This window comes from Camellia sinensis, chromosome 13 (genome assembly GCF_055761805.1).
Source record: "Camellia sinensis isolate YWXY chromosome 13, ASM5576180v1, whole genome shotgun sequence".
Lineage (NCBI taxonomy): Eukaryota > Viridiplantae > Streptophyta > Magnoliopsida > Ericales > Theaceae > Camellia > Camellia sinensis.
The window spans coordinates 80,761,824-80,783,156 of NC_138973.1; positions in this window are offsets into that span (position 1 = coordinate 80,761,824).

A 21,333-nucleotide genomic window follows, 5' to 3' on the forward strand; every position below is an offset into this window, starting at 1 on the left:
CAAGATAGCACTTAACGTCCGGCAACGACGTCGAAGTACTCTCACTCCGCTCATTCAGAGGATTTGCGGGCGGTCTTAACGGAGCGGGCCCGCCGACGTGAAGCTCAAAGGTTACCGACGTTCCAGCGGCTATCCTACGGGGTTCACGCTAGTGAGGAGGTCGGAATGCCTCCACCCTGCCAAGCAGCGCTGCTCTTAGTGGATTCAGATTTGGCCAGGCTAAGTGCCACCCCTTTTGCCCAGGAAATAGAAACAACACTGCTTCCGGCGGGCTTCCACCAGCCAAAGTTCACGCTTTACGATGGGAAAACCGATCCTTACATGCATGTGAGCCACTTCCGACAGGTTATGGCTGGACATAGGCGAAATGACGGACTTATGTGCCTGATCTTCCCGTCAAGTTTAGGCGAGTTGGGCTTGAAGTGGTTCGAGAGGTTGCCGGAAGGGAGCATACAATGGTGGCATCAGCTGGCCGAAGCCTTTGTGACGCGCTTCAAAACCAACACAAAAACACCAAAGGAAGTCGATCATTTACTGAGTGTCAAGATGGAACCGAGCGACACATTGAAGGCATACAACTCTAGGTATTGGGAGACCTTCAACGAGATCTTAGATTGCCCGGTCAACCTTGCAATCACTCAATACAAGCGTGGACTGCCGGTCGGATATAGACTGTGGGACTCGCTTACCATGCACCAACTGACCTCTATGGGCCAGCTCATGCAGCGCATCAATGAGCACATCCGAGTTGAGGATGATGCGTCGGCATCTACCGTGAAGGCAACTCCGGTAGCAACAGACAAGAAGACAGCAGGCAAAGTGCACGCAGTTGGGCAAGATTCCAGCCGCTCAAGCGACCGCGCAGAGGAATCGGACCGTGGCTCGAATCGCAAAAACCGGGGTAGAGGACGTCGAAACGACCGGGATGACTACCCCCGAGATGACGTATCAGATGCAAACAGACGAATGAAGGCAAGGACTGGCATAACCACGGTCTTCAAGATTCCGATCTATCGCATCCTTAGTGAAATTCGAGACGAGGAGTATGTCCGGTTTCCTGCTAAGTTGGGCGATGGACAAAAAGGCTACAATCCGCGGTATCGTTGCACATTCCACCGGGAGAGAGGCCACCGGACTGAGGATTGTTTGCCTTTGAGGCAACACTTAGAAGAGCTGGTCGCGGCCGGGTACCTAGACCTTTACATTGATGGCGGCGTAAAGCCGAATCAGGCTCCGGTCTATCCCAGGGGACAGGATGACCGAGACGCACCACCACAAGGAGTTATTAATGTCATCCACGGCATCGTGGAACCGGAGCGTGTTTGCGAACTCCGGGGCATGATAAAAAAGGTAGAGCATATGAGGGAAGTTTTGTCGGTACAGCCTGCCATCAAAAGGGGAAAGACTGAAGAAAAAGACGCGACTAGTTTCACCTCAAGGGATCTAAAGCGTATCCAGACGCCGCACAACGATGACCTAGTAGTAACACTACGCGTCAAGGAATTTGATGTTAAACGGATCTTGATCGATCAGGGAAGCTTAGTCGAGATCATGTATTTTGATGCGTTTAAGCAGCTCAAACTCCGGGAGACAGACTTGGCTCCAGCAACTTCGCCACTGGTTGGTTTCAACTCGCAACCGGAGTGGCCCTTGGGAAAGATTATCCTGCCGGTCAAAGCGGGATCCGTGGTCAAGCAAGTGGAGTTTTGGGTGCTACAAGTGCCTTCGACGTACAACCTTATCCTTGGAAGGGGATGGATTTACACTATGCAAGCTGTAGCATCGACCTACCACCAGGTGATGAGATTCCCCTCGGCTATGGGGGCAATCGAGGAGATCTGAGGGGATCAAGTCATGTCCAAATAGTGCTTCGTGGCGGTGAACGACAGCCGGGCTGCCAAAGGGTTCGTGCAAATGATAGAAGGACCGGAAGACTGAAGAGTTCTGGAGGATATGGGCACTAAGGCAGAGGACAAAGCTGTGGAGGACCTGGTTGAGGTGCGACTCGATATAGAGCGGCCGGATAAGTTCTTCTTGCTCGGTTCCAGCCTTACTGCCCAAGAGAGGACCGAGATGGTTGAGTTTTTGATGGCCAACATCGAAGTCTTCGCATGGTCGCCTTACGACATGCTGGGCCTCGATCCAAGCTTTATCTGCCATCACCTCAACGTCTTCCCTGGAGCAAGGCCAGTCATCCAGCGAACAAGGAGATCGGCACTGCATCACGCCGAGGTAGTTGCAGAGGAGGTGAAGAACCTGTTTGAGGCACGAGCAATTCAGGAAGTGCACTACCCTCGGTGGATTTCCATCACAGTGGTGGTTTCCAAGAAGAATGGAAAGTGGCAAGTTTATGTCGACTATAAGACAGTCAACCGAGCTTATCCCAAAGATAGCTTCCTTTTGCCGCGAATTGACCAGCTTGTGGACTTGACGGCTGGACATGATAGGCTCAGTTTCTTGGATGCCTATTGCGGCTACCATCAGATCGCCATGCCTGGGCCTGATTGAGAGATCACATCTTTCACGACTCCAAGGGGACTCTTCTGCTACCGAGTCATGCCTTTTGGTTTGAAGAACACCGGGGCAACCTTTCAGAGGATGGTGACCAAAATGTTTGCTCCTTTGCTTGGCCGGACAATGGAGGCTTACATCGATGATATGGTGGTAAAGAGCCGTCATGAGGCAAACCATTTGTCCGACTTAGCCGAGATGTTTGCCATTCTAAAGAAGCACAAGCTGCGCTTGAATGCGTCAAAGTGTGCCTTTGGCGTAGGATCCGAAAATTTTTTGGGGTTCCTAGTCACGAACCGATGCATCGAAGTAGACCCTACTCATATCAGAGCCGTGCAAGAGTTGAAGCAGCCCAGCTCGGCTAAGGACGTGCAGCATCTGGCCGAAATGGCCGCCGCTCTTAATCGGTTTATAAGCCGGTCATCAGATCGCTGCCGCCCTTTCTTTCAAGCTTTGAAGTCAAAGTTCTCGTGGGACGAAGAGTGTGACCGAGCTTTGGCCGAGCTCAAGGAATATCTGTCTTCTCCGCCACTGTTGGTTACACCAAAGCCGGGTGAGGAACTCTACCTTTACCTTGCCGTCTCCCAGCACGCAGTCAGTGCGGTGCTAGTCCGCGCCGAAGGAATCAAGAACCTCCCAATTTTCTATGTCAGTAAGACCTTGCTGCCGGCTGAGACGAGGTACTTGCCGCTGGAAAAGCTTGCGTTGGCATTGATGATGGCTTCAAGGAAGTTGGCGCATTATTTTCACGCCCATACCATCATCGTGCTGACCGAGTTTCCCCTTAAGGCCTTGTTTCAACGGGCGGACTTTTTAGGCCGAATTCTCAAGTGGGCGGTCGAATTGGGACAGTTTGATGTAAAGTTCCAACCGCGCATAGCCATAAAGGCCCAAACTTTGGCCTGTTTCGTTGCTGAATTCTTGCCAGGAACTCATCCGATATGCCCGGTCGATATTGCCGCGGCCGAAGAAGAAGGGACTGCAAGCCTGACCGAGATACCACAACTGGGTGGAGTTGCCGACGCGGAATTTGCGCACCCAACCGTAGTACCCTTAACTTGTACAATTCAACCAACCGGTGATGTGATGACGGAGTCGGGGTATTGTTGTCCCACCCACTCTGTCCGGTACCGCGCCGTCAGAGGATGAAGTAATGGAACTACTTAGTACAGAGCCTGCGGTCGACATAATACCGCAAACTGGTGATTCGCCTACGGACTTAAGCATTGTAGACCGACTTGCTGAGTCCGATGCCGAATCACCAAGGGGCGCTGGAGTGGAACCAATCAACACGGAACTTGAGACCAGACAGCCAAGAAACCGTGATCCCATTGCCCTTCGCAACTCTCAGGACCCATCAGACTGCTGGAAGCTTTTTGTGGGTGAAATGTGGAAGCTTTTTGTTGATGGAGCGTCCAACCGTCATGGTGCCGGCCTAGGTATCGTTCTTATCTCCCCGGATGGCCTAACCATTGAACATTCTATCACGCTTGGCTTCCCAACATCTAACAACGAGGCTGAGTACAAGGCCCTTCTCGCCGGGCTCAAGAGCGCTATTCAAATGAAGGCTGCCGAGCTACTGGTGTACAGTGATTCCCAGCTTGTGGTTAACCAAGTCTCTGGGATTTACGAAGCAAAGGATGACAGAATGGCGAAGTACCAAGCTCTGGTCAGGAAACACATCAAGCAGTTTCAGGCAATCAGAGTCCAACAGATTGGCCGTGAAGAAAACAGCCGAGTTGATGAGCTGGCCGGCCTCGCTTCGATGGTAGATAGTACGTCTCCAAACCCCCTGTTAATTGAATTTCTTCCACGGCCAAGCATTGAAGACGCCGGGCAGACGGATGTACTCTGCGCCGCGCTAGGTCCTTCCTGGATGGACCCCTTAATCTTGTTCCTCAGAGACCGGACTCTACCAACTGACAAGAAAGAAGCACACAAAGTTCGGGTGAAGTCAGAGCGGTTTTGGCTCTCTCCATCTGGTGCGTTGTATAAAAAGTCCTTCACTGGTCCTTATCTAAAGTGCATGCACCCGAGTAGTGTGGAGGCTTTCTTATACGAAATTCACGACGGCATTTGTGGCAGCCACATAGGGGGCAGGTCCTTGGCCTACCGAGCTATTTCGCAGGGATACTAGTGGCTGTGCATGCAGGCCGACGCACAAAAGTACGTCCGCAAGTGCGAAAAATGCCAGAAATTCGCCCATCAGATCCATCAGCCTGCCAGGGAACTTTTTCCCCTCATCAGTCCTTGGCCCTTCGCTATGTGGGGGCTAGATATAGTGGGGCCACTGCCAACAGCACCGGGCAACCGAAAATTCTTCATTGCGGCCACAGATTACTTCACGAAATGGGTTGAAGCTGAGCCCTTGGCAACAATCAAAGAGAAAGACGTGAAGCGGTTTGTCTGGCAGAACGTGGTCACGCGGTTTGGCGTCCCCAAGATCTTGATCTTTGACAACGGCACCCAGTTTGACGGTCGCCTATTCAGAGGATTTTGTGAAGATTTGAAGATTGAATTCTACAACTCCACTCTGGCTTACCCGCAGTCCAATGGTCAAGCCGAGGCATCGAACAAGACTATATTGGATGGATTGAAGAAACGGCTGGAGAAGGCAAAGGGAAAATGGGCTGAGGAATTACCCAGCGTCCTTTGGGCATACCGAACAACCCCGCGGCGATCTACCGGGGAAACTCCATTTGCTTTGGCTTATGGCATGAAGGCGGTCATACCTTTGGAAGTTGGCATGCCCACCCTAAGAAGCGAGAGTTTTGAGCCTGAACTGAATGCCGAGGCTATTGCCTTGGAGCTGGACCTAATGGAAGAGCGTTGGGAGAAGGCCCTCATCCATGTGGCCGCCTACCAACAAGAGCTCTCAAAGAAGTACAACAAGACGGTGCACCCCAGACCGTTCAAAGTTGGTGATTGGGTTTTGAGGAAAGTTATGGGCAACACCCTGGTGCCAGGTGAAGGCAAACTAGGGACAAATTGGGAAGGACCCTACAAATCACCGGTCTGGCGGGCAAGGGGGCTTACCACTTGGAGGATCTAGAGGGAAGAGCAATACCTCGGCCATGGAATGCGGCCAACTTGAAACTGTATTATTTCTAAGCTTTTGCTTTCTTTTCTTGTGCAAAGGAATTTTTTGGCTTGCACTTCAGAATGTAATTCTTTTTGTCAATATATAGAAGTAATTTTGCTTTAGCACTTGGACTGTTGTTTTAATGTAAAAACCGAGATGGTTTACTCCGGTTGAAGAAGTTGGTGTTTTGTTCAACTTAATTATTTCTAGCCGAGATGATCTACTCCGGCTGAAAGGCGTTGCTGTTTTGTTCGACGTAGTTAACCCAACCGAGATGATTTACTCCGGTTGGAAGAGTTGGTGTTTTGTCCAACTTCGGATTCCCAACCGAGATGATTTACTCCGGTTGGAAGAGTTGGTGTTTTGTCCAACTTTGGATTCCCAACCGAGATGATTTACTCCGGTTGGAAGAGTTGGTGTTTTGCCCAACTTAGGATTCCCAACCGAGTTGATTTATTCCGGTTGAAAAAGTTGGTGAGTTCAACTTGGGTGTTATGTTCAATTTTACAATTTATACCGAGATGTGTTGCTGAAAAAGGAATTGATGACGACTGTCCAAACACTTGATGAAATCAAAGCTTTTCATTGATAAAAAGTTCATACAAAAGGAGGGGAACTTAGCCCGGTTACATTTACAGAAACAGAAAAAAGAAACCTAAGCTAGGGGGAAGAGATCAGGGAATTCCTCATCAGCCTCCAGGTTGACCGTGGCAGTTGGGTCCTGGACACCGGTCCCAGTCTGGCCGGCCTGCTCCTGTTCAGTTTGGTCCTCTCCTTCAGCGTCGGCCTCGCCCTCCTCTTCAAGTCCTTCCTCGGCCTCAGCTTGCAGCACGCTGAAGACGTCATTGGCATATGGAATGAGGTAGGTCGGTAAGAAGACAGCCGGTGGAGAGGCAAACACGTCAGTGTCAGGACCCTGACCGAGCTGTTGACAGGAAGCCTTCCATCCAGCCTTGAAGTAAATGTCCTGGGTGGCGAAGACTTGTTTCTTGTAGTTTTCTTCGGCTTCATTGAAGCCGGCGTTATTGGCGTCCTCGCAGTCTTTTTTCCTCAACTTCTTCAGCTCGTCAAGCTCGGCCTAGATCCCGTCCTTCTTTTTCTCGGCTGCTTCAAGTTGGTCGAGCAGCCTGTTGTTGTCGGAATTGGCGGCTTCGAGCGATGACTTTGCTCGGCCAAGCTCGGTTTGGAGGCTTTCGACTTGGCTGGCGGTATCACTCGCCTTCTGTCGAAGTTTGTGGATGCGCTACATGACCTAGTGCTGCTTTTGGATGGCTTGCAAAATGAGAATTTGATCAGAGAAGAAACCGTGCAAACACTTGTGAAAATTGAAGTAGAAGATTGAAATTCTTACCCTGGTCATGGACTTCACGGCGGATTTGACTAGCCGGGTGTCAGGAACGTGGTCGCTGCCAACCACGTCGCTGGGCAGCAGTAGAGCCTTTGAGAGGTCGAAGGCAAGCAAGTGCTCCTTGTTGCCTTTGACCGAAGCATTGGCCGGGATCTCTTTGCCCCGGTGCTTCAGCTGCGGCCGCCATGCTGGGATGGGGCTGACCGTGACAGCAGGTTGCTCGGTTGTTAGTTCGGCGACGAGCTCGGCAGAGGGATCTGCCCGTGGTCTTTTGCCAGCCCGGCGTGTTTCTTTGCTAGACTACCCGGCGCCTGGAGAAGCTAAGGCGATCACGGCGGTACTTGATTGACCGGTAGCCAGGGAGCAGGCGACGATGCTCGGTATCTCGGCCGAGGTTGCGGTGAGCAGGTTTTTGATTCGGCTTCTTTTGGCCATTTCTTGTTCGTTTGTCAACCGGATTAAGGGGACGTCACGAAGGGTAGGGTCTGGAGGTGGCGATGGAGCACGGAGGAAGTCTGTTACTTTACTCCGGCGCGGAGCAGAGTACCTGTAGGTTGGGGTGTAACCGAACAAATCGTTGCAATCTCGGTGGGAATAGCGAAGCACGGTCCGAATTGCCTCTACGTTGGGAAACTGGTAGTTGGCCTGCAAGGCTTGAATCGCTGCAAAAGAAACAAGAAAACTGGTTAATCACAAAATGGAGGTAGGCTGACCGAGCAAGTTTGAGTGTCTTACATGAGGAACCGAAATTCTTGCTTATAAACCAGCTCGGTACGTCGGCTGTTTCGTAATTGCCTGACACCCAGAAAAAATCATCATCATGCAAGTCTTTGTCCGGGGTGCCGGTTACAATTTTCTCCTTGCCCGGCCTGATCTTAAGATAGTAGGCGAGGCCGTCGCCGGTATGACCAAAAGTGTACTGCCGCAGTATCTCGGCTAAGCCTAAGTTTGTGCCTAGCCGGTTGTTTAGTTCGTGCACACCATTTATTATCCGGTAGGTGTTGGTGGACACTTGGGTGGGTGCTAGCCCGGTTCGGCACAGGAACTCGGTAATTAATGGATTGAGTGGGAAGTGCAGGCCTCCTTCGACGATCGACAGCACGGTGAAGGGGCATTGTTCTGTTCTACCCCAAGGCATGGTCTCTTCTTCTGTGAGCTCCAGGTGGACATCGGCCGGGATGCCGTACTCCTCCCTGAACGCAGCCAGCGCGGCCGAAGTATCCACTAGGAAACGAAATTTCCCCATTTGTTGCCGGCCTAGGATAGCTCGGCTGAGGGGTTTGGCACTGTGGTAATTGGTTGTTGCTCGGCCCTGAGAGCCTCAGGAATGGACAATGGTCCCCTTGGACTCTGCAGGAAAATGATGGCAAGTGTAAGTGTGAGCGCGGTCGTGAGAAAGGAGCTGGACTTTAGCTCGGTCATTAAGAGTGCCAAACCACCTCGGTCGTCTAAGCTGACTAAGGAGCTCAGTCGCCCAAGCAGACCAGATGTTAGCCCGGTTGAGCGACCAATTCCTTTTGCTATCTCGATTTTTGCTGGGGTTGAGACAAACATGTTATTTGCTCGGTTAGATTGGTTTTTTGGATCAAATGAAGACCAGGAGCCCGGTCCGCCCCAGTTCTTCAGTGTTCTTCAGGAAAAATGAAGAACACCGTTAACAATGGAGGGTTTGGGATGGTTTTAGGTGCCCAAGGCCTAAAAGCTACGATTTCATGCCCTAATATGCGAAATATCAAAGAAAACGACAACAAAAGAGAAGTTTGAGGACTTACGAGCGTAGGGCAGAGTCCTCTTCTTCAAGCACAAACTCAGCGTTGGCAAGGAACAAGGGGCAGGACCTCTGTGAAGCTTGATAAGCAAGAGAGGCAGTAAGAACGGAAGGAAGAGGGCAGGGGCATGTTTATAGAGGAAAAGAGACTGCCCAAATTCAAATTCTGGCAAAACGGCGGGTTGGCTGCTCGAGAACCAATGGCAGCCCGCCACGTGTCCCCATTTATGGCGACGTCAGAACTGAAGAGACAGGTTGAAGAATTGAGGAGCCAACCCGGCTACTTTCAAAAAAGAGGACGTTAGCCGAGGAGTATAACCGGGCAAGTTTGCAGACAGTAATGTTACCTAGCCCGGTCGCCATTTAGCATTCTGAAGACCGAAGAAATGTTATCCCGGTCGAAGTGAGTAATCCCAGTCACGCTTTTGCGGACAGAATTAAGGGGCAATTGAGAGGGAGATTAATGTTACAGAGTTATGCCGAACAGATTTGGGCCGGACAGAGTTGTGTCGGACAGATTTGGGCCCGACAGAGTGTTGGGCCGAGGATGTGTGGCCCAATTTGGAAAGAAGTTGCTCGGTTAAGGCAACGCTTGGTTGGACCGAGCTACATGTTTGACGGAGGCGAAGTCAGTCAAGTTAAGTGACCGGCGCCCGGAAAGGCTTGGTCAGCTGAGGTACCTGTTTGCTCGGCTTTGTCGAGATGTTTCCTAGCCCGGTCCTTATTAAGCTTAGCTAGTGGAGTGCTTGGATATGAAGCACAGCATGACCGTTGGCGGACAAGATGGTGCAGCTCGGCTGTCGAGCTCCCAGCAGAGTGAGCGGGCAGTTGAGATTAGGTGACGCTCAGCAGGATTTGTGCTGACAGATGGGATAGTAGAGCCACGTGTCGAGGTACCATTGGGAGCAGGTTTGGGACGCAGAAGGGTATATAGGTATGTCTGCGCCCCCCATACGAAAAGATGAACACTTTGTAAGGAACTCCTACACTCAAACACTCTCTCTCCTCTCCCTAAGGTGTGTGCTAATTAGATCGTTGGAGGGGTTTTCCGGCCACACACCATCGGGTAGCTCACCCTCATTGTGCTTTCAGGTGATCGGACAGAAACGGAGCTTGGAAGAAAGGAGTACGGGCTTGCTGAAATATTTGCTCCCCGCACATTATCAAATATAGTATTGTGTTTTATTAAGTTATATTTTCTGTGAGAAAATTTATTGAGAGTTTGAGCAAAATTGTAAAAAGATTTTCTATCCCTTATTCATATTATTCTTGTAAAAAGAAAGCGTTTTTGTGAGTGAGTTTGTAGAGGAAAAAAAAATTTACTTGGGTTAGGTGTGACTAGGCACCAGATTCAAAACTAGTTGAGATATTTTTATGAGTGATTTTTGGTATAAAATCACTTGGTGAGGTGTGACTAGGCACCAGATTCTAAACTAGTCAGAGTGATTGGGATTGGTCACTTGTTGTAAAGGTTCACTAACACCCGTGAAGCTAGTGGTGTATTACTATTAGAAGAATAGTGGAGAAATTCCCAAAGAGGATACTTGGGTAGTCGACGTAAGTCCGGAGTGTCGAACTACTATAAATCGTTGTGTTTGATTTATCTTCCCTTTGCTCATTTTATTTCATTATTCTCTTTTATATTGTTCAGCATATTTATTTATATATTATTTGGGTTAATTTTTAATTTGGTAATTTATTTAAAGACCCAATTCATCCCCTCTTGGGTTGCCTACCTAAGATAACAATTGGTACCAGAGTAAGGGCTTGAGTATTTTTTGACTTAACAATTTAGAGTTGATTAATGGCAACCATTATAGGAAAACAAATTTTTGATGGTCACTCACCTTCCAACCCTTTATATTTTATTGGTGATAATTACAATTTTTGAAAAAATAGAATGATGATGTATACTCAAGGGACAGACCACATGGTATGGAAGATTATTAAAAATGGTCCAATTATTCCTTCCAAAATTGTAAACACAAATAAAATTCCTAAAATAGAATAGGAATGAGATGGGGATGATATTAGAAGCATTCAAATAAATACTGAAGCAAAATATATTTTATATTGTGCACTTGATCCTAATGAATATGATAGAACTTGTACTTGTGACACAGCAAAAGAGATTTGAAAAACTTAGAAGTCACACACGAATGCACGATTCAAGAAAATGAAATTACAGAAGAAGTAAAATTTGCATGCGGAGATGATGATGATGTAAATTATCCCAATGGAGAAAGCAATGACAACGAAGTGACAAAAATTTATTTCATAGGAGTTGAAGATGATGATGTAAATACAATTTCTCCTACATATGATGAATTATTAGATTTTATTGAGGAGTTACATGATGATTTTCAAAATATTATTTCAAAACAATCTTTTCTCAAAAAAATCAAATAAATGTCTTTTAAATGAAAATGATGTTTTGAAAAATGAAAATGAAATCTTGAATAAAAATGAAAATGAAAGTTTAAAAAAGGAAAATGATTCTCTCAAAAATTCTTCAAATGATTTGAAAATTGAAAATAATTCTTTAAAAGAAAAGATTGAAGATTTAAATAAAATAATTTTCAAGTTTACACAAGGGAAAGAAAATTTAAATAAATTACTTGAAAATCAAATATGTGTTTTTGACAAAACGGGTATTGGGTTCAAACTCCAGAAGAAACAATTTTTTTTTTTTTTTATAAAAATTTCTTTGTTAAAAGGTCATCATTTAGTAATCCCAATATTGTGTGTCATTATTGTAATAAGAATGGTCACTCATTTTCATTTTGTCCTTACAAGAAAAATTTATTAGGAACGAATATGAAATGAGTTCCAAAGTCAAGTAATCTTGAAACTAATATTCATAGACCCAAAAAAGATATGAGTACCAAAATCGAATATTTGATTTGTTTTGTAGGTACTTCAACGTGAAATCTGGTATAGAAAATGGTAATTGGACAGTGGATGTTCAAAATGTATAACCAGAGACAATATTCATCGCATCTTCTCGAGTGAATAGTAATCATGCAATATTCAGCAACAATAATAAATAATTGGTATAGGTGGCATCGGTAAAAGTTGATTTCCAAATTTGAAAATATCTCATTTGATGATAAACTTTCTACTCACTTTCACACATGAATATGTCATTGCCATACATATATGTTTGCTATACCATACCTACATGATATCACTTAAGCCATGGGAATGATATAGATAATAATATTTTTTTTAAAAAAAATTTGTGATTTCATTATATCTTGATTATCTACATTGAATTGCTTTATTAAAGAATTTATTTTATTAATATAGCATGTGTTAAATTTGTATATTTACATGTGAATTGCCATGATCACTGAGAATGAGACTATATAATCAAATATTAGAATATTCATTTGAATCTCATATATATATATATATATATATTATGATATTTGTTACATTTGAAAAATCAAAAAATTTAATGGTACACTTGACAAATGCATAACTTGATATGATTACATCATTTAAAATGTATTTTTTATGACGACTTGTATTATGATTGGATATTTTTTGAAGTCACAATAGAAACGAAGAGATAGCATAAACTTATTTTTTAAATCTTATGGTGCAATTTATATATTTGAAAATGGTCTAGGGGAGAAATATTTTTTTAGAGACGAAGTATCATCTTAAGGGGAGTTTTATGAAAAATTATATTTTGATTACACGCATAATCTCAGCGGGAATTTTTCTAAAAATATGTTCTGAAATTACTCTAAATTTCTTTACTCCTAATCTACATTAAATGTTTTTATTATGTCAAAGGGAGATAAATTATAGCAATTTCATATGATTTTGGTAAAGATGTTTTAAAGAGGGAGAAAATAAATGCATGCCTAATTATTGATAAATATTTTTTTGTTGCATTTACTTCAAAAATTGATTCTCCTTACCTATATTAACCTTTTATTTTGATGATGTCAAAGGGGGAGAAGAAATATGATGTTTTTTTAAATTTATTTGATAAAGAATTTGTTAATAAATTGGGAGAAAATATAATGCAAACAATGCATGTATTATAATTGTTGAAAATTTTTATGTTGCATTTATTTCTGTGAAATTTTGTGTCAAATTCATGTTTGTATTGCCATCATAAAAAAGGAGGAGATTGCTAATCATATGGTTTGATTTTGATGATGTCTAAAATATTATGGGATAAATTGTGATTTTTTAATATACATATTTTATTCTTTGACACAAAATATTATCTATTAAAATATGTGTTGTATGATATATTTGTTATAAATGTTATTTAAAGATTATACTATGCATACAAATATTTTAATAGAGAAATTATTATGTAATCAAATATTTTAATAGCAAAGTTACTATGCAGTTACTATGCATCATTTGATTTTACGGTGAATGTTTTTAGAAATTTGTTTTTACTATTTATCGAAAGCGACCTTTGGCTATACTTTTCCATCCTCCACCTACAAAATTTGAAAATGAAAATCGACATGTGATCTAAGCAGTGCAACGTAATGAGTCAACAAGAGGAGCATCCCTCTCCCAACGGATATATTTTTGTATATATATAGAAGTGTTTTGGTTGGAAAAAAATAAGAAGCGAAGAAAAGAAAATTTTGTGATATTGTCAAATATTGTATTGTACTTCATTGAGTTATATTTTCTATGATAAAATTTGTTGAGAGTTTGAGTAAAATTGTAAAATGGTTTTCCATCCCTTATTCATATTATTCTTGTAAAAAGAAAGCGTTTTTGTAAGTGATTTTTTGGGATTCACATGGGTTAGGTATGACTAGGCACTAAATTCAAAACTAGTTGGGATATTTTTGTGAGTGATTTTTGGGATAAAATCACTTGGTGAGATGTGACCAGGCACTGGATTCTAAACTAGTTAGAGTGATTGGGATTGGTCACTTGTTATAAAGGTTCACTAGCACCCATGAAGCTAATGGTGTATTATTATTTGAAGAATAGTGAAGAAATTCCCGAGGAGGATACTACGGGAGTGGACGTAAATTGGTGTATTTGATTTATATTCCCTTTGCTAATTTTATTTCATTACTCTATTTTATATTGTTGAGCATATTTATTTATTTATTATTTGGGTTAATTTTTAATTTGGCAATTTATTTAAAAACTCAATTCACCCCCCTCTTGGGTTGCCTACCTGGGACATTGTTTATCACACAATACTCTAGGCGCACTCCTCCACTTAAGCCACTCCGCCTTAATTATATGGATCGCATCCACTCTAATCTTCCCAGTCGTTGTGATAATCAATCCTAAATAATGAAAATGTTCACTCTTAGGGAGTTCTTGATTCTCAATCTTCACTAAAATTACACTCCATATACTCTGTTTTAGTTCTGCTTATCCTAACTCCTTTAGATTCAATTGTTTTTCTCTAAATCTCCAACTTAATGTTAACTCATTTTCTAGTCTCATCCATTAACACGATATCAGCTGCAAAAAAAAAAAAAAAAAAAAAACTATCATGGCACATCATTCTGAATATTACGCATTAGCTCATCCATAATTAAAGCAAAAAGATAAGGACTTAAGCTTGATCTATAGTGATTCTAGTTTAGACCCGACCCACCTTGCATTTTGGACTCGGGTTTCATGATTCTGTATTGTTGTACTTGCCCCTTTTCCCTTATTTCTCATTGAAATTAAGTATTGGAGTGCCTTGGTTGTGTTTGGAACAGGTTGGTTGCTAGTTGCTTCAAATTGTTGTTGTCCATATTTTGGCCTCTTCGCTCGAGCGAGCTTTGTGAACTCCTAGTACTTTTGCAGGCCTACAGAGATACTGGGAGGGTAGTGTTCTTTGCTTGAGCGACGATTTTCTGTCGGTAAAACTTCTAGGAGTGTGCATTTTGTGCTCGAGTGAAGCTCCTTGTACTTGAGTAGAACAACTTATTGTGTATGGTCGCTCGAGCGACAACTCTTGCGCTCGAGCGAGCTATGTGTATATCAGTTCGCAGCAATACCTTTTTACATCACTTTTTCATATCTTTTTCTCTCAAAACCCTAGATCAGGACCCTCTCTCTCTCTCTCTAAAACCTACATTCTCTCTACAATTTTACCTAGATCTAGTGGTTTCTCTACCCTACTCTCTTCGATAAAAAGGTAAAGCATCTCAAGGGCTACGTTTTTGTCCGAATAGAGTTGTGTTTGGGCATCTTTGAAGTTTCCTCGCTTTGCTCGACTTCTAGCTTTGAGGTAAGGACTTTCTACACTCTCTTATGATTTTTAACTTAGTTATTTGTTGATTGTGTAAATAATGTTGAAATTTGGAGAATTTTAGACAAACCTAGGGTTTTGGTTTAAAATCAAAAGAGGGGTTTTCAAATGAAGGTATTGAAAATGGTTATGGATATAGATATGAGGATGTGTTATGTTAAATTTGTTGATTTGATACATAAGTTGGACTTGGGAGAGAATGAGGTTTTGTCCTAAAATGTTTCAAATAATTGTTTTGTATAAATAATAGAATTGGTATTGGGAATGTGAAATTAGATAGATGTTTATATAAATGGTGGATTTGGGTATTGTTAGCTCTCACCTATGGAACATTGGATAGTTTATCTGTTTTGGAGATTGTATATCTATTTAGAAGTATCTGTTTTGGGCTATTGGTAGAGGATAACTATGATTATTATAGAAATTGCATGAGAATTAGGTGAATTGAAACTAATCTCTTTTCGATTGTCATTGAATATGACTGTGTTTTAACACATTGTATATGTATGATTTTGGGAGGAGAAAGGGAATGTACTCCATGTTTGGGAGAAAAAAAAAGATGGACTCCATTGAATTAAGTTGGTCTGTGTAGACACCCCATTTTTGATCGTCCTCGCGAATTGGACGTCATCGTTTGAACACTCGATGATCATCCATGCTCGTGTTCGTTTTGAGTTTCCGGAAGTCTCGGTTGCGCGCCTTGCCTTAAGATCTCTCAACTTGTTTGTTTTGTGCTTGGTTGTGGACCAAGGACTTGTGGTTTTGCTTCTGAGGGAAGAGGGTGGCTTATTGGCCGTCCCCTCAACCCATCGGCTAAGGCATTGTGCCATCGGCCATAAATGTTGGCCCATCGGCACTTTTTTTGGCCGATCAGCACTTCTTTTGGTCGATCGGCCATATTTTTGAGCTGAGACCTTTTCATCTGCTTTTTGCAGATATTTTGTGCCAGTTGTGACAGTTGGTGAGCACAATTCTCATCCTCCATACACGTGTATGGAGGGATTGCATTCAAGACTCAAGCTTGTTGAACAAGCTTGAGAATTGAAATTCTATAAGAAGGGAGCCTCCTCTCCCTTTCTAGAGGTTTTGAAAATCTGAGATACAAGTTCTATATCTCTCTCTATATATATATTTTACCTTTCTCTCTCTCTCTCTCTCTCTCCATTTGTGCTTGTTCTTGCTCAAAAGTGTAAAATCTTCACACTATTGCAGACAAGCACCTACTAGAACACCATCCTTTGGTTGCTGAGGTCCTTAGGAGTTGGTTTTAGAGTTTTTTGAGTGGTTTAAGCTTGGAAAAACTACTAGAGTTATGTTCTTGAAGGTGTTCTTCAAGGGTGAGTAAACTACCTTTTAATCCCCCATTTTGGCTTAAGTTTTTAGATCTACTTGCATATTGTTTTAAGCTTAACTCTAAACTGTAAAAAGTTCTGATTTTTCATGCTTGTGATGATTGTTTAAGGTCACTTTTGTGTTGGAGGTTGTCTACCCCTTCCTAGGCCTTATTTGGCCTTGTTTTGTGCCTTCCTTTTAAGCCTTTGGAACCACCTTTGCATGACCTTTCTACCACTGAAATCCAAAGGATTTTCAGTGGTGGAAAGGTGGTTTTGGAGTTTTGAATAGGAAAGGGACACCCCCTCTCCTTGTGTCTTATTTGCTAGTATAAATGGCTCATAATAGTAGCATGTTTGCCTAGCATGTTTTGGTTCCATTTTAGCAACTTTTTGGTGTTATTTTGCCATGTTATACCTCTGTCTAAGGTTGGTTTAATAGCATCTTGCATGCACCATGCACTTGTAGTGCAATCCTCTTATTTGCCTTAACATGCATCATGCATTTGGACCATCATTTTTGCATATTTTGACTCAACTCAAAGGAGCTTCTAGCCTTGTTTTACCATGCTTTAGCTCTGATTTGCATCGTCTTGGTCATACATGCATTGTTTTGTATAGCCATGGTTCAATCTAGTTTGTTGGCTTTGAGTGTCCAAGTCACTAGCATGCATTACTTGGACCATTTCCATGATTTGGCATCATTTCATATGCAATTTCAGTCCATGTAATGTGGTCATACACTTGCATCTTTCACTCATTTGATGCTTTGTAAGTTTGGCTCTTTATGCCTCAAGAATGGACCATTGTGCATGCCTTTATGCTTAGGCCTTTAGGATGCCATTTCAGTGGGTTTTTGGGCTTATTTTGACATGCCATAACTCTGATTTTCATTGGTTAAGTCATGCCATGTTTGGTTTTAATAGGTGTAGTGCAATCATCCTTTTTGGCCTTGTATGCGTCATGTTTTGTGCTCACCTTTCTAGCATGTTTTGGTCTCATTCTATGCATGTTTTAGACTCACTTTGGCATGCTTTAGGACTGTTTTGGTTCGCTTAGGCCATTTGCTTCTTGCTTTGCATGACCATGGTGTGAATCCCTTTGCTAACCTTAAGCTTTGAGCCTCATGCATGCTATGCTTTTGTTATATGGTTGATTTGGCATCATTCCTAACATCATTTCAGAGCATGTAATGTTGTCACACTTGCATGCTTTTTGCTCTTTAAATGCCCTTAAGAGTTGTCCTCTTATGCCTTGTTTGTTAGGCCAATTGGCATGCATGTTCGTATGTGCATTTCATGCCTTTGTTTTGGCATTTTGGCCACTAATTTTGGGCATGACTGAGGTCTGTCCATCTTTAGTTTAAGTCCATTTACCATGTTGTTCAAAGTTGCTACTTTACATCATGCTTGCATGCTTGAGTTGCATGACATTTGCATGTTTGTCGCATGGCCTATCATTGCATATTGTTGCATGTTGTTGCATGCTTGGTGCATTGCATGTTGTTACATGCTAGTTGCATTACATGACATTGTTGCATGTTGTTGCATGCTTGTTCCATTTTCTCGTTGTTATAGGCTTGTCGCATTGCATATTGTCGCATGCTTGTCGCATTGCATGATTTTTGCATGTTGTTGCATGCTTAGCATATTGCATGTTTGCATGCTTGGTACATTGCACGTTTGCATGTTTAGGTTGCCTTGCATTTGGCATGCTTGTTACCTTAGCCTTGCATGCGTGCTTGGTACATTGCGCATTTGGCATGCTTATGTTGCATTGCATAACATCTCCATGTTGCATGCATTGTATTGTGTTTGGTTTGGGGTGTCAAACCAAACATGAGGAACAAGGGACATTTCATACTTGAAGTAATGAAACGTGCCTCAATTCTCGGTCACCGACACTCTTGATCCAACATGATAGAGTGTGAGGCATTCATGTGTTTTTGTGCATTCATTCCATATTGATTTGTGCAATTCGGCCTCTTTGGCCATCATGCATCGAAATGCGTGATTGATGGCTTGAGAGTTGAACACTACACTCCTTTGAGCTTCAAACATGATAAGGGGTGTAGTTGCACAATATTTTCTTGCAAATGTATTGACATGCCCTTGTTTGTCCTCTGCTGCAGCAAAAGGAGCAGTTTGTAGGAAGAGATGGCCGATCGGCTATCTGGAGTGCCAATCGGCTAACAATTTTTGGCCGATGGACTAAAAAGTGGTCGATGATCCTTTTCCCTTGGCCGATGGCATATCTTTTGGCCGATGTCCTCTCAACATGTCCATGAGGTGGTTCAGAAGCATTACATAAGTTTTCACAGTTTTCAGAGGTGCAGAACAGTGCAAATAGAGTCAACATGAGGCATGGCAACAGATTTCCGAGCGAAGCCGATTGAGCATGCATATGTCCCTCTTCTTGAGGCCGTTTTAACTGTTTAATAACTTAATTATTTGCTTAATTAGTTAAGGTTTTGTAATAATTAATTAGCTAGGGTAGTTAGTTAATTAGTTGGTTTGTATTATTCATTCGGACCCTCTGTCGAGAGGGCCAATTTTGTAATAAGTGTGCGTGACTGTTTCGATTAGCATTCCTATGCTTGCATGTTTGCACCCATTCATCTGTATTGCATGCACCGGGCTCGGCGCATCATACTAACTGCATCGTATTTCAATTACTACTTGAATACATGATTATCAAATTGCATCTCATATGCCATCTTAGAATAGCCGAGCCTATTTCTAGTTGCATTTTTGCATGTATTGCATTAGTCATCTTGACATAGCTAGGGCCATGCATTGATTACTAACTAGCTATTGTTTTGGCTCGGAGTACTAGGTAAGCTTTAATGCTTTAGCATCTCGCATGAGTGTGAGTGTTGCCATGATAGCATGATTGCCATGAGGCTATTTGCTTAAGTGATATAACTGCCTGAATGCCTGTGGGTGAAGGTTGGATTGCTTGAATTGAAACAATTCATCGAAATGCGAGTTTTAAGCCCACTTGAGAGTGGCAAAATCACGTTTTCTAAGCCCACTTGAGGGTGGCAAACCCACGTCTTAGCCTCCTTGCGAGTAGCATCTTCAAACCATTTTTCAAACAAACAAACATGAGATGTTTTGTTCCAACTTAGGCGATCTAGTCTATACTTGTATATTGCGCACATCACGTAGTAAGCTAGCTAATAAATCGGAATAAGAACACATGTGTTTTCAAAAACAAAATATCATGCTTAGTAAAGGCCGATCATTTGATCAGGCGAGCGGGGGTGCTCATTGCATGACCTTCCCCTCTCGTACCCAAGTTCTCGAGCCGAGGCAACTTTGGTGATGACGGACATGTGGCCTTAGACACGAGTCAGGGTTTCCTAAATTTTTCCAAAATAAAATATTTAGGTGGCAACTCTGTATCTGACAAAGTAGTCCATGTTTGACACTTCTTTATTAAAATCAATTTTCCAAAACGATTTGCCGGATTTGGACTTTTTGGTGATTTATTGGTCTTGCATTACACTTTGCGAGATTAGATTCAGAACCATGACATTGAGTCTGAACTGTAGTAAGCTAATGAACAAAATGGATTTTCGTGCCATCTCGCGCGCAGAGTCGGGACGTTCGGGCACGTCTACAGTTTCTGGCGACTCTGCTGGGGATTTAGAGAACTTGACTCGAACTCATGATAGCTTGTTTTGATTACACTTATGTGTTTCTTTGCATTGCATGTGCATTGGTGCGCCTAAGACACCGTGTTTTTCGTATGCTATTCCTAAACGGTTTGCCGGAGGCTTGTTTTGAGGAGCGTGCCATAAGGCTGACCAGTTACAGGCTCTGCCACAACGGGAACACAAACCCCAGTTATACCGGGGCACTCTTTTTGACCATTTGACCTAGTGCGTATCGGAAACTGTAGTGACCATTCCAAGCTAGGACAAGTTGCTTACCCAATTATAGGTTGTTTGAAACCGCTGTGTGCATAGTGAAACCCTAGCCCCTGACAATAGGACAGGGAAACCCTACCCCTCCATAGGGGTGTTTTGGCTCTCACTTGCTTGTTATGTGCTTTTAGAGTTGGCTTCTATAGGAATGCATGTATCAGTTTGCAAGTCTGGGTATCAAGCCTGCGGGCATCAGTATCAGTATTTGGGAATCAGTTTTACCTGTGGGTATCAGATTTAGATTTGGGGTAGTGATTTGGGAACAGTGATTAGTGGTTGAGAACAGTCCTTTCAGCTTGTGTTTGCCAACTGTGTGTTGCCTTTATTTAAGCTGTTATGCTGTCCGTTTTTCTGTTCATTATTTCCTTATTATGCTTTATTTATCTTTTTGCAAGGTAGTTTAGTACCATTGCATCCGACCAAGCAGATATCCCTCGAGCACTCTGGGTTAGAGGTCGTAGACTTAATCGATCAAGGGATCTGATAGACGGACAAGCAGTGTTCCTTTCTTTACCCCCGGTTGCTAGATGGAGGTCAAAAGGGCGCAGTGTATTCGTACAGTGGTCGTCAGGTCAGTTATCCACCCCGTCAGGGAACAGTCAGGTTGAGGTCTCAGTTTCTACTGCAGGGACAAATATACTGGTTATTCAGCTAGATCAGCACAATATGGCAGGTATAGAGGAGATGATGCGTCAGCTCCAGGAGAGTATGAAAGCCATGTAGTAGGATGCCGCCCGTCAAGCAGAATTTTTCGCAAGCCAGGACGAGGTTATGGCCCAACAGGTAAAGTTGATTGCCAGACTACAGCAGCAAACCGGAGCATCTGCTTTGCACCAAGCTCCTCCCCCACCAAGAGTTCCAATACTCGGGGAGACAACAAACGTCTAGGACAATACGGACATTCCAACAGGGCCGGCTCAACCCCCAATCCTACCCCAGCTATCCAAAGCACCTACCAACCTACCGGATTCTCCTTTTGAGTTCGAGGTGGACCCCATAGCGCTAAAAGTGAGCAAGCTAGAAAAGCTGTTCAAGAAGTCTCAAGACGTGAAGTCCATTCCGGATATTGAGGATGGGTACACCGACTTGGCCGTGACTTTGCCAGATTG